At 34.1% G+C, this 15114-nt stretch overlaps 1 pseudogene; it reads right to left on the bottom strand.

Moving 5' to 3' along the window:
- Window positions 1-6870: 6870 nt before the first annotated feature.
- On the bottom strand, window positions 6871-7630 carry LOC113182201 (sodium/potassium-transporting ATPase subunit beta-3 pseudogene; annotated as a pseudogene).
- Between the last annotated feature and the right edge of the window lie 7484 nt (window positions 7631-15114).

Here is a 15114-nt window from a genome sequence, read left to right as displayed (position 1 = left end):
AGGACTTTTTCCAGGAAAGCAGAAGTATTCAATATCAAGTAATGTATCCACATAAACCACTTACTAACATGTTATAGTATAAAAATCATATCCATTGATTGTAAAAAAGGAATTTAAAATGCACAAACCATTCTATTAAAACACTACATAAGAAAAATAAAAAGAGCTATTTTAAATATAACAAATATTAGATCCTAAAAAACAACATATTACACTGAACATAAAATAATAAAGCAATTTTAATTTTTAAAAGGAACTGGACAGAGATAGTTGCTATCATTGTTAATGTTTATATTTTCTTTGAGGTCTTAACACATACAGTAGCAAAATAGCATGAAATAACTGATATAAAAACTGAAAAAGAAGAAAGTTTTATCTTTTTTATCAATCTCATATAAACCACCAGAATAATTTTAGAAAATGACTGAGTACAGGATGAAATCAAAACATCAAGAAATATTCTTTGATGTACCAGTAACACCTAGAAATAGAAATGGGAAATTTAGTTCATTTAAAAGTCAGCAAAAATCTTTTTTTTTTTTAAAGAGAGAGTGAGAGAGGAGAGAGAGAGAGAATTTTTAATATTTATTTTTTAGTTCTCAGCGGACACAACATCTTTGTTGGTATGTGGTGCTGAGGATCGAACCCGGGCCGCATGCATGCCAGGCGAGCGCTCTACCGCTTGAGCCACATCCCCAGCCCAGCAAAAATCTTTAAAATGCTTAGGAGCAAATTTAATAAGAAAAGTTCAGTACTTAAAGAAAAGAGTTATGAAATATATTAAAAATACAAAAATAACATCATATTACTATTCAACAGAAAGTGTTGTTTTTTTAGGTATATTTATTTCACTTAAAATATTTCTTTTTATTCTATCCTACCAAAGGCATACCATGTTCTCAAAAGGAAAGACAATATAAATTCTTTAAAATTAATATGTAAATTTAACCTAATTCCAATTAGAATTCTTGCATTTTCAAAATTAGGCTAAATCATGCTAAAGTCAAAACAGACAAATAAATGTCCAAGAAGTAACAGTGCAACTGGAAAAGAAAGTAAGAGAAGATGAACCTCATTGGGTATCAACACATCTCCCCAAATAAGTACAATCAATCAACAAATATGATACAGGCATAAGAACAGATTTGTAAATAGAATAAATAATTCAGGAGTGGAAGATACACTACATATATGATGCCAAGTATTCATTTCAATTTTATAGAAAAACAATAAAATATTTAAGAAATAGGATCAGCATAATCGACTCTATCTGTAAAAGAGAAATGAAACTCTGTGACACCATATTCAAAAATCAATTTCAAACAAAGATTTAAATGTGAAAAATTAAACAGTTAAAGTTTTGTTAGAAATGTTTCTGGAACAGCAGGTACAATGAAACCTAGCCAAATCTTTTAGTCTAAAAGCTATAAAATAATAATGGAAATGATTAACTATATCACAACGAAAAACAATTTCCCATGACAAAAGATGCTATCCACAAAGTTAATAGACACTCCTTAGACTTATGTAAAAAGGATTAGTAACACACTGAAAATCATTAACATTCATACAGAAGAGAAACAACTGAAAATTTAAGGAATGGATTTAAAAATTACATAAAAATACATGGCTGTGGTTTGAATATGAGGTTTCCCCTTAATAGGGTCATGTGACAGATAATACAGGCATGTTCAGAAATGAAATGATTAGATTATGAAAGTTGTAAACTAATCAGTGGATTAATCCATTTGATGGATTAAAAATTTGAAAGGGTGCCTATACTAGGAGGTAATTGTGGGTAGGTGGGGCTAGATGAAGTAGGTCTCTGGGAATGTGCCCTTGGGGGTTATAGCTCATCCCCCTGGCTCCTCCCTCTCTCAGTGCTTTTTGGCTACCAGGAGGTGAGAAGCTGTCCTCTACTCTGCCCTTGAGCCATGATGTTCCTTTTTACTTCTTCAGAGCAATGGAGGCCACCAACCAAGGACTGGATCTCAAGGACTATGAACTTTTCCTCCTCTAAGTTGTACTACTCAGGTCCTTTGGTCTCAGTGAGGAAATGCCTAATTCATACATACATACCTAATTAATATGTAGATGTACAAACCAAAGCATCAAATTTACAAGTGAAATGCACCTCTAACCAGGAAAATGCAAATCAAAAGAAATAGTAAGTTGAATAGTTTATTAGAACAACAAAAGTATTTTTATACTATAAACCCTACTAATAGATTTTTCTGCTGAATGAAAGTCCTATGGGGAGAGTGATATTTTTGTCAGTTTTAGTTGCTATTATACCCCTGGAGTCTATAAAAAAATCTGTAGGTGTTTATTCAACATTTGTGAAATGAATTTAGGCATAGCTAACAATTCTGCAGCACTTCCTATATGCCAGGCACTAATGCTAGGCAGGTGTTAATTCATTTGAATGAGACAAGGGTTATTATTCCCCTTTTACAGATGTGCGATCTCAGGTTCAAGGTGGCACAGCTAACAAATGGCAGAGCTAGAAATTGAATCCCAGTCATCTAGCACCAGATTTTTTTGTTCCTAATCAATCACTGTTTGAGATGTGGGAAAAGAGCATTGTCTTTTAAGGAAAAAAAAAATCTGGCAGAAATTCCAGTCTCAAAAATAAAATTTCAAGAAGTAAAGATATATGTAAAAAGTTTTATTGCTTTACTGAGTGGAGAAATTTGAAGAAAAGGAAATGGCTAACTAGTTTATGGTAAATGCATACTACATACACATACACCATGAATGGGTCAATGTCAATAGGAAGAATTTGGAGGGAAAAGAACAAGATGTAGAAATGTAAATATAGCATGTTCTCATTTTGTTACTGAAACGGACAAGAAGTGTTTTTGTGTGTGACATATGACTAAATTAGTAGAGAAATACTTCTAGCTTGTTACCATCAGTGCCCAGGGGATTAAGGCTAGGTATTAATATAAGTAGAATAAGGAGATGAAGTAGAAACAAACAAAATTGTAATAATAAAGACGATTTTTTAAGGCATATGATCAAATTTATGCACTTATGTAAAATTATGTATAAATTTTAAAGGACCCATGCAATATTTTTATCTTCCTTTTTATTAATGCATTTATTTTCCGTTTTTGAGTTCTACATATTGCTTATATATTCTGGATAAAAGGTTTTTACTAAATGTGTTCATTGAAATATTGTGTCCTGGTCTGTGACTTTTTCAAAACATAATTAATGTTATATTTCAAATGGCAGAAGATTTAAGTTTTGATGAAATTCAAATGATCACTTTTTCTCTCTCATACTCATGTGCTTTTTTATGAGTTTCATGAGAAATATGTTCCTACCCTCAGGGTCACACACATTTTTGTCTGTAATTCATTTCTAGTTAATATTCATGTATGGTTTGAGGTGGGGCTGACATTTGTTTTGTCTTTTGACATTTGTTTTGTTTTGTAATCAGGAAAATGGAATATAACATCACAATAAGATATCACTACAAATCAGGCAGAATGACTAAGATTTAAAAGGCACACAATACAAGTGTTGGTATATATTACTAAACATCTTTAGCAACTGGTATTGTCTTCCATTATTGGTGGGAATGAAAAAGCTTTGGAAATCAATTTGAGTTTCTTATAAATTAATCATCTGACCCACATGACATGTGTCCTAACAATAACACTTTCAGTTGTTTATGTAAAAGAAATAAAAACATAGCTCCACAAACAGACTTGTAAATAAATCTCCTTACATCTTTATTTATACTAGCTTCAAACTAAAATTAAATCAAATGACCAACAGGTAAAACAATTTAAAACATAAAACAAAACAGTGATATATCAAGAATGGGAAGTGAATATATGATATGTCAAAATACATGTCAAAAAATTATCCTCCAACAACTAAGAAAATGGAAAATAATTGAATTAGTTTCAAAGATACAAAAATAAACTGTCATGTATAACTAAAAAGAACAAACATAAATTTTTTAAAAAATTTAAAAATCAAAAACTGTGGTACATCCACAATACTATTTAATAATAAAAATTAGAACACAAACAACTGATTCATGCAATAACATAAATGAACCTCAACAATATTATGCTGAGTGAACAAGCCTGACATACAAAAGTATATATTTTTGGCTTCACTTAGATGAAAAGAGACCAGTGGAGTTACCTAGGGCAGAGGTGGGGAGGAACTGATTGCAAAGTTCAGAAAGTTCTTCTTGGAATGATGGAAATGTCCAATATCTTGATTGGGATGATATTTACACGGTTGGATACACTTGTAGAACTGTACTCATTTATGGAACTATACTCTTAAAACTAAGTCTAAAAAATTATCCTCCAACAACTAAGAAAAAGGAAAATAATTGAATTAGTTTGAAAGATACAAAAATAAAATAAAGCCCTTCATGAAAGCTCTTGAATACCAAAACTAGCTGTCTGCGTGGCTGTCTGGGCTTCTCTGATTCTTGCCAAAGCCCCATACCTCTTAAGCCAAAGCTTCTTTCCAAATGGATTCAAAGCAACTGATCCAATATTTTTAAGGAGGAGAAAACTCCTCTAAAATGCCAGATTCATTTACTTCCTTGGTGTTTCTTATAAATTGTCAATGTTCATCTTTAAAAATTGCAAGTGTGAGTTTTATGAGCTAATTCCTTGTGGGTAGTGGGCCTATTTATGGCTTCACAGACAACTATTGACCACTGCTATAGAGTCTGTAAGCACATTTTAATGAAATCTGTCAGGCACAGATAATAATTTATACCTTTGACTCTTTGAGCCATGGAAGCTCAGTGTTTACCCCTCTGGGCAGCCCATTGCTGGGAGAGTCAGGTCAGATAATGATCAGAGAGCAGGTGCTGCACATTCAAATCACCTGGGAGCTGTTTAAAAATACTGCTTCCCAGTCCCTGTCTCAGGTCTGCCAAATCAAAGTATCCAGGGATGAGGCCTGGTCACTGAAATTTCTAAGAAGCTTCTCAGATCACCCAAATGCACAGTCAGCATTGGAAATCATCATTTCAAAGACCAAATTTTTTTTTTACAAAATCCTAAACCTCATGACATGGAACCATTTTTAAAAGCGCAGGAATCATGTGTCCTATATTAAGAAGAAAAGTAAGCATTTTAAAATTAAGTCAAATAAATAAATGTGTTTAGCCTCAGAATCTCCTCTTGGACTGCATGGCTGGGAGGACATCTATGAAGAGTTCACGGACCAACTGTGATGCAGAGCAGGCACAGTCTCAAAATTGATGGCTGAGGGGGACCCGTATAAATGTCATACAAAGACTACTGAAGTTCCTTGATCTCCTCTTTCTTTCTTTCCACCATTATGTCTCTATCTCTAGTACAGTTGAACCAGTTTGCCTAAGACTCATTTGCACTTGTCTTATAGAGCTCCACTTTTGAGCTGTTCCATTCAATTACCAGGAATATCACTCCCTGCCCTGGTAAATAATGCATCTGCTCTTCCTTCAAAACCTGGTCCACACTTCTCTTCTAAAGTGTGATAAGCAGAATTCCTGTTTGCAGGCTGCCCTGAGCCTTACATCTCAAAGTGTGTTCCCTGCAACAGCAACAGCAGCACCATCCCAGGGGTACTGGGAAGAAATGCAGCAACTCAGGCTCTGTCCAGATCTACTCATTGAGAATCTGCACTTTGACAAGATCCCCAGGCAATTTCCGAAATCACCAGGTGTTTTCCTGGGAGGCACTGGAGAGGGAGGGCAAGGCTGTCTCAGCCTTTCCATAAAGGAAAGGTGGTATAAAACCACAGGGCTACAGTTTGGGCTGAGTTATGTAAGATGCCACTACAGAGGCAATTTGCTCTAAATTCTCTCCTGCTCTTTCCAGGTTCTATTGGCAATGTGCTGAAATATGGCCTCCTTTTTGACTTCTTCCTTATCTCCGTGAAGTACCAGTGACATGGAAAATCTTGCTTTCTCACTTAACTCCGGAAGAGGAAGTCAGACTTTTCCATGCACAAGCCAGGAGAAAGGATGAGTGTTAACTTTTTAAAAATTAACATATAATTCATGTATCTTAAAGTCACCCTTTTTTAGATGTACACGTCACTAGTTTTAACATAAGTCACAAAGCCATCCTACCATCACTAGTTATTTCAGAATTTGCTGTTTTCAAGATTCATCCCTGCGGTGACACGAATAAGTACCTCATTCATTTTTATGACCAAATAATGTCCATGTCCATTGTATGGATCTACTACATCTTGCTCATGTGTTATCAATTGATAAACATGAAGGTTATTTCCACTTTTGTGCTATTAAGAGCAATGATGCTATGAATGTTTTTGAACCTATTTTTTCTTCCTATGGACATATGTTTTTAATTTTTTTCCAAGATAACATTTTAAGATTCACCTCTATTTTTTTCCTACTCACACACAGAATTTCTTCATACACATTGTTTACAGCTATAATGTCACTTGATGGTGGCTAGGTACCATTTTATACTTAAAACTTTGTTGGCATCAAGATATGAAAATTAAGCAGTGTTAAATCCATAAAATGTTTACCTAGCTCAGCATTTTAAGCTTTAGACATTTTGCAATTAAACCACATAAAAAGAGGACCCCCATCCTACATGTTCAGAATCAGAAGTTTACTGGCCCCTATCAGGTGTCTGTACACTGACTGGCTCAGGGCAGCAGAGTTAACAGGCAGTTACATCAGAGGACATGAAGCACACTTACAATGTTACCCCAGTGTCTTATGTCACACACCTCTCTCCAAAGTGGTCTCATAATTCTCGAATGGCAGGTTCAGCTGATTCAAAATGAAGACAGACAACACATTTATTCTGTGGAGTCCTCCTACTCATACTATGCTCATGCTATGATTTTGAACACAACTCATCTCCAAAACTGGCCATAATCATCCTTATTTGTTAAGTGGGGTGATTCATCCATTTTGCACTCAACTGTTATTCATTTCTGGTACAATTAGATCCAAAGATGATCTGGAGAGCAACTAATGCTGTAGATAACCACAAACAGGTTTTTTTTTTTTTTGCCATATTATGGAAAATACTTTAAGTCTATATCTTCAAGATTAGGATACATTTCTACAATTGCTATGTTTTCATCTCTGTTCATTTTCACAAAAGTACAAGGTTCTCCTTTGGAATGGCCAAAATCAGGATCATTAATACCATCGCATGCTTAAAGTAATAGGAAACTGACATGCAACATCAACTGGACCCTTCTGTTCAAAAAGTACTCCATCAGGACAGACTCCAAGATTCTTCTGTTCTTCCACAGAAGATGATTTTAGAAACTTCTTAAGGTCTTTAACATACCCTTCCTAGGAACTTGGATCGGATGGACTGTGTATTCCAACGTAGTCACTGGTTTTGGAAGAACCATAAGTTTTACACTAGGAATCATATCACCATATATTGGAACCTCCTCATTCAGAGTCTGAAGCATTGCCACCGTATGAATGAGAAGAGTGCAGCCAGGGCCCATTAAATATTAGAAGAATGAGATTAAACCCAGATTGAACCCAGTTCCTGGTGGTACACCCCAGGAAGCCTCTGGTGGTCCAGTTGTAGATGAACAGCTTCCACTTGGCCAGGCTCTGGGTGAAGGACTACTTCTCACTCTTTGTCATGGTGTGTGTGCTATGGCAAGGAGCACAAAAGTGCATCCCGGCATCTGGCAGCACTGCCCTGTAAAGGTGGTGACTGAGCGCTTGAGCCAACTCTGTTTTTAATTGTTTTGAGTATATACTTAGTAGTGGGATTATTTGGTCAAAAGGCAACTGTGTTTAGCTTTAAGTGTCAACCTTGTTCCCCAAAATAGATGCTTCATTATACATTCCTATCAACAATGTATGAGAATTCCAGACTCTACTTTCTTGATTGTTAATTGTCCATATTTTTCATTTTACTGTCCTAAAGATACAACATTATTAGTATATCATCGAGGTTTTGATTTGTATTTGTATTAATGACTAATGAAATCAAGAATATTTTCATGTGCTAATACCCATTTTAATGTCATTGGTTCAACTTTTCATTGAGTTATCTATTTATTGATGAGTTGCAAGAGTTCTTTATATATTCTTGATACCAGTTCTCTATCATATCTATATGATATAAATGTTTAAATATATATATATATGATGTTATGGTTTGGATGTGAGGTGTCCCCCAAATGATTCTGTGTGAGACAATGCAAGAAGCTTCAGAGGAGAAATGATCGGATTGTGAGAGTCTTAACCCGATCAGTGAATTAATCCGTGATGGGATTAACTGAGTGGTAACTAAAGGCAATGAAGTGTGGCTAGAGGAAGCGGTTAATTAGGGGCGTAGCTATAGGGTATATATTTTGTATCTGGAGCTAGAGTCTCTCTCTTTGCTTCTTGATCACAGTGATGTGAGCTGCTTCCTTTCCACCACACTCTCCCGCCATGATGTTCAGCCTCACCTCCAGCCCTGAGGAATGGAGCCAGCCTTCTACAGACTAACAACTCTGAAACCATGACTCTTCTAATAAACTTTTCCTTCTCACAGTTGTTCTGGTCAGATCCTTTAGTTACAGCAGCAAACAAAAGGTAACTAAAACAGAAATATATACATTTGTGAATGTTTTTTCTAACTCTGTGAAGTGTTTCTCCACTTTCTTGTTAGAAACCTTAGAAACACAACAGTTTTTAATATTAATTAAGTTCAACCTATCTGCTTTTGCGATCACATAAAAGAAACTACAGTCAAATCCAAGCTCACAAAGATTTACACCTAATTCTGTTTCCTTTTAATAATTTTACATTAGCTCTACTATTTACATTTTAATCCATTTTCATTTTTGTATATGATATGAAGAAAGGGACCAACTTCATTCTTTAACATATGGATACCCAGTTGTATATGTTGAAAAACCCAATTTTTCCTTCCTTTAATTATCTTGGCTTCTTTGTCAAAAATCAAAGGCCAAAAATGTGAGGGTTTTTTTTTTTCTCTCAGTTTGATTCCATACTGTCTTGATCACTGTAGCTTTGTAGTAAGTTTTAAAATCATAAAATGTGAGTCCTCTAGTTTTGTTCTTCTTGGAAAGAGAAGGTATTCTGAGTTTTTAATTTTTTTTAAATTACTTTCAGGATCAGTTTGTGAATGTTTACAGAAATTTAGCAGGAATTTCAATAAAGATGCTTTACTCCTTAGATCACTTCAAGAAGTATTACCATATTCATGGTATCATATTTTCTAACCGATGAATATTGGTATCATTCCATTTATTTTTAGATCTTTTTTATATTCCTTCAACATTTCATGTTTTATGTTTTTTACTTTTCTACTGAATTTATTTCTAAATATTTTATTCTTTCTAAATCTTTGATTGTTTTTGATGCCATTGCAAATGAAGTTATTTTCTTAGTTTTATTTTCAGATGGTCAATTGCTAGTTGATAAAATTTGACTAATGTTTATATATTGATTAGGTAATTGAAACCTTGCTGAATTTATTCATTAATTTGAATAAAGATTTTTTGGTGAATTCCTAAAGATTTTCTATATGCAAGATTATGTCATCTGGGAATGAAGCTAGTTTTATTTCTTCCATTTCATTTGGTGTGTCATTTTTTTTCTCCTTTCCTAACTGTCCTAACTGAAACCCCTAATACAATGTTGAATAGATCTAGCAAGGGTGGACATCCTGTCTTGTTCCTCATTGTAGAGAAAAGTTTTTTCAGTCTTACAATTAAGTACAATGTTAGCTGTGGTTTTTTAGCAGATGCTCCTTGTGAAGCTGATAAGCTTCCATTCTATTCCTAGTTTGTTGACTATTTTGATCACAGAAGGATATCAGATTTTCTCTTACGCTTTCCTTGTGCCTACTGAGAGAATCAACTGGTTTTATTTTTATTCTGTTAATATGGTGTATTACCTTGATTGTTTTTCATATAATTTCCAGGATCAATCCCACATGGTCATGATGTGTAATCCTTTGGATACATTGCTCACTTATGTTTTACTAATGTTTTGTTAAGGATCTTTGCATCTATATTCATAAAGGATATTAGTCTATAGTTTTCTTGTGATGTGTTGATTATCATGGTCATCCTAGCTTCATAAATGAGTAATGTTTCCTCTTCTATTTTAGGAGGAGTTTGCAAAGGATTAGTGTTGATTCTTATTTAAACATTGGTAGATTCACCAGTGAGATCATCTGGGCCTGGTGTTTCTGCATGCGTATGTATGAGAATGTGAGGGTGTGAGGGTGTGTGGGTGTGTAGCTGTGGATTTTTCAACCTCTCTACTTGATATATAAATCTATTTAAATTTTTATTTTTTTCAAGTTTCTTTCATTTGTTTGTGTCTTCCTAGTATTTGCCAGTTTCACCTAAATTATCTAATTTGTTGGCATATAATTGTACATAGTATTTTCTTATGAACCTTCTTATTTCTGAAAGATTGATAGTAATACCCCATTTTTTCATTCCTGATTTTAGTAATCTGAACCTTTTCTCTAATTTTCTTCACTAGCCTTGGTAAAGGTTAGTCATTTTTGTTGATCTTTTCAATGAACCTCCCCCATTTAAATTTTTCTAACAATTCTTTAATTTTTCCTAATTTTTCCACTCTAATTTTCATTATTTCCCTAATTACACTCATGTTTGTTTTAATTTTCTCTTGTTTTACTAGTTCCTCAAGGTGAGACATTAGGTTACTGATTTAGGATTCATTCTTTGTTCATAAAGGCATTTACAAATGTAAAAAAATTCCAATTTTTTTTACTTGCATCTCAATTTTGAGATGTTGTGTTTTCTTTTAGATTCTTCTATGTTTTCTATTTGCCCTGGGATTTTTCTCTTTGACTCATTAGTCATTCAGGTGTTTTTTAATTTCCACATGTTTGTGGGGTTCCTTAATTTCCTTCTGTTATTAGTATTAAATTTTATTCCATTGTGTTTGGGGAACATACTTCATGTAATTTCAATACTTATAAATATATTAAGACTTTAATTATACTTAGCCTATAGTCTATCTCGCAGAAAGCTCTTTGTATATTTGAGAGGAAGGTGTACTGTACTGTCGTTTATGGTATTCTGTTGATGTCTGTTAATATCTTATTGGTTCACTGTTAGTCTTCTACAAGTTTGTTGATATTCTACCTAGGTGTTGTGTCCATTATTAAAATTGGGGTATTGTAGTCTCCTCCAGTTATTATGGTTGAATTATTTATTTCTCTTTTCAATTCTATTGCTGCATGTATTTAGGGCTCTGGTTTAAGTGCATGTATGTTTGTTATAGCTATGTCTTATAGCAGAAGTCACTTTTATCATTATAAAATTTTATATATCTTTAATAAAAAATTTTTTCATTTAAATTTTTTGTCTGATACTAATATGACAATTTTCAGTCTATTTTTGGTACAGTTTACATGGTATTTTTTCACATTCTTTTCATAACTTTGAATCAAAAATGTGTCTTTTATAGACTGCATATGGTCAAATTGTGACTTTTAAATTCATTCTGCCAATTGTTGTCTTTGGATTAGAATGTTTAGTCAATCCATATTTAATATAACTGTGGATAATGTAGGATTGACATCTGTCATTTTGCTATTTGTTCTATATATCTAATAGCATTTTTTGTTTCTCTGTTTTTCCAATACTACCTTCTTTTGTGGTACATATTTTCTAATGCACAAGTTTAGTTTCTTCATTGTTTCACTTTGAGAGTTGATTTTAGTAGTTGCACTGGGGGAATAGAATTAAAATCTTAATTTATAACCATGTAGTTTGAAATAATATCAACTAATTCCAATAGTATGTAAAACATTTGTACCTCTATAGCTCCATTCTCTTTCCTCTTCTCTTGTACTATTATTGTCATACAAATTACACCTTCTTAATGATGAGCTTATCAAAATGGTTTCCTAATTGTTGTTTTCAGCAACTATCCCTTAAATAAGACCAGTTATCTTTGCCAGTGTACTTTATTTCTTCACATGAATTTGAGTTATTGTCTAGTGTACTTTCATTTCAGCCCAAAGGACTCCCTTTAGTATTTGTGAAAGGATAAATCTGATAGCAAAGAATTCTCACAGATGTTGTTTATATAAAAATATCTTAATTTCTTTACTTTTGAAAGATAGTTTTACTTGATGCAGAATTTTCTGGTTGACAGTCTTTTTTTTCCTTCAGTACTTGAAATACATCATACCATGGTTTCTAAAGAAAAGTCCCTTGTTAATTTTATTGAAGATGCCCCATATGAGGTGAGTCTTTTTTCCCTTGCCCATTTTGAAATTTGCTCTTGACCTAAATTGTATGATTATGATGTATCTAAATTTGCATCTTTTTTTAGTTTTCTGACTTGGAGTTTTTGAGCATCTTGGGTTTATAGAATAATGTTTTACATCAAGTTTAAGTAGTTTGCTGTTATTTTTTTTCTTTAAAATTTTTTCTCTCTCTACTTGGGGTTCTCATTATGCTTACATTATTATACTTGGTGATGTCCCACAGGTCTCTGATTCTCTGTCCCTTTTTCTGTAATCTCTATTCTTCAGACTGGATAAGCTCAATTTGGTGAGGCCTTCTTACATATTTCTTTAGTTCTTTAGATATTATTTTGTTAACTTTATAGTAGCTAATTTAAAGTTTACTTAGTAAATTCAATGGGGTTCCTCTCTCAGCAGTATTTTCTGTTGGCAGTTTTTTTCCCCTCATCTTTTTTCCTGATTTCTTCAATCTTGTTCATTTTTAAAATCTGAATATTTTTAAATACTTTAATGTGGTAACGCTGGAAGTTACTACTCTTCCTTCCCAGAGTTTGTTTTGTTTTTCATTATTCTTGCTGAATTAATTCTAAAAAATGTGTACTCATTTTTGTCCATCGCTACGGAATCGTAGCTTATTTTACTTTAGGATTAATTTATGATTAGACATTTTTCCTTAAATGTCTTGAAACAAAAAAGTCTTCTGGCCTGTCCTGAGGGTTCTGTGTATGTGGTTGGGAACAATTCTGATGTTCTGGAAGATAGGTGTTCTCCACATCAGTATTTACTTCTTGTTTGTGCAGAACTACAAGATAATCCTGAGACTGTGTTAGTTTAGTTTAGTTTTTTTGTTTTGTTTTTTTTTTTAATCACTGTGATCCAAACACCTGAAACAAACAATTTGGAGAAGAAAATGCTTATTTGGGCTCACTGTTTCAGAGGTTTCAATCCATGGTTGGCTAGATCCACTATTTGGAACTGATGTGAGGCAGAACAACATGATAGAAGGGCATGGAGGCGGGAGGAAGGCTTCTCAGCTGACGGCAGGCAGGAAGCAAAGAGAAAGAAAAAGGAGTGAGCTGAAGAGAAGATGTAATCCCATGAGCATAGCCCCCGTGACCTGCTTTCTCCAACTGGGCCTCATCTGCCTATAGTTTCTACTTCCTCCCATTAAGCTATTTTCAATTATTAATCCATCAAATGAATTAATCCACAGTCAAAGTGAGAGCCTTCATGAACCAACACCTTCCCCAAAGCCCCAGCTTCAGACATTTCTGCATTGGGGACCAAATCTTTCACACATGGGGAGGGGCATTCCAGATTCAAACCATAATAGAGATTTAAGTGTTTGTCACAGACTTCCTGGGCATGCACACAGCTATGTATATGAACATGACTATCTGTTTTTACAGAAGTAAGGTCTCTTATAGTGGGTTGAATGCTCTGTCTGCCTGGAACCACAGAATAGAACCTCATTTGGAAACATTTTCTTTGCAGTTATAATTTGTGAAGATGATATTAAACTGGGTTAGGGTGGACCCTAAGTTGAACAACTGGTGTTCTTATAAAAATGTCATGTGAAGAGACAGGGAGATACATAGGAAGGAAGGCCACGGGATAACAAAATTCAATATTGGAATGATGCGGCTTCAAGTCAAAGAACACAAGAGATTGCTGACAAAAGTTAGAAACTAGGAAAGAGGTAATGACACAGTTTCTCCCTCATAAGAAGGAATCCAGAAGGACTCAAACTTGCCAACCTCTAGACTTCAGATTTTCTGGCCTCCAAAATTATTAAAGAAAAAATATTATTTTCCCCCAACTGTTATCCCTGACTCAGGCATCTGTCATATTAAACAATTGCCCCTGATTATTTTTGACAAACGTCTCTGAAGAAATGTTTAAATTCACAATGAGCAAGCACAAAGTCAGGTCGAAAAATGACAAATCGAGAGGTAGGGTTTCCAGGGAACTTTCAAAAGGTTAAATAATGACTATTCTATGAGGATGAAATTTCTTGGAAAATCCAAACCTGTTCTGCTCTTTTCAGTGGCACCCAGGCTGCTGAATTTCATGGTGGCTGTGACTGAGAGTCAATTGTTTTTAAAGGACACCACAGAACTGAGGGCTCAGGAATGTGAATAGGGTAAGTGGAAATACCATGAAACTCTCTTTTCTTACCAAGATGCATCTGTTTTTCTGGAATAAATGCTCCTTGTATTGTTGTAATCTTTTGCTTAATTTCCAGAATTTTGAAAAGAAATTGGAAAAGTCCAATTTTGAGAATTTTTGCCAGTGTTATCCTTGATTTTGTGAAGGAGTAGATTTTCAGAGATCATTATTATACCATTCTGGAAGTATAATTTCTAGGAACTGGTTCCCACCCCCCCCACCACCACCCCAGTTCTGGGAATCGAACAGGGACTTGCTAGGCAAGTATTCTACCATTGAGTTATATTCTCTAGCCCCAAACATGTGGATTTCTGATAACTCATATACAAATCCACCCGTCTCAACCATAAGTCAAATTTCTTTAATGTCTTTAAATGTGCAAAGGGTGTTTTTGCTTGGTGGGTTTTTTTTATTTTGTTTTACTTTTATGCCACAGGATAGGAGGAAATCATTGTAAATGCATTACTTTTCTTTAGTCTCAGGCATAAGAAAATATATAAATGGTTGAATGAGTGAAACAACACAACTGAGGGAAAGTAAAAAATTAAGTTAGCAGGCTGGTCATGCTAGGAATTCAACAAGGCAGGAATGGATGTGGTTTAGGGGCTGCATGTATTATCAACACTGAGATATCAACAATATAGATTCCTTGCCTCCTGCTATTGCTGTTTGTCCCTCCTATTATCAATACAGTTGACTT

This window comes from Urocitellus parryii, chromosome 9 (assembly GCF_045843805.1).
Source record: "Urocitellus parryii isolate mUroPar1 chromosome 9, mUroPar1.hap1, whole genome shotgun sequence".
Taxonomy (NCBI): domain Eukaryota; kingdom Metazoa; phylum Chordata; class Mammalia; order Rodentia; family Sciuridae; genus Urocitellus; species Urocitellus parryii.
The sequence above is the reverse complement of the archived record's forward strand: the minus strand, read 5'-3'. Positions and strand labels throughout refer to the sequence as shown.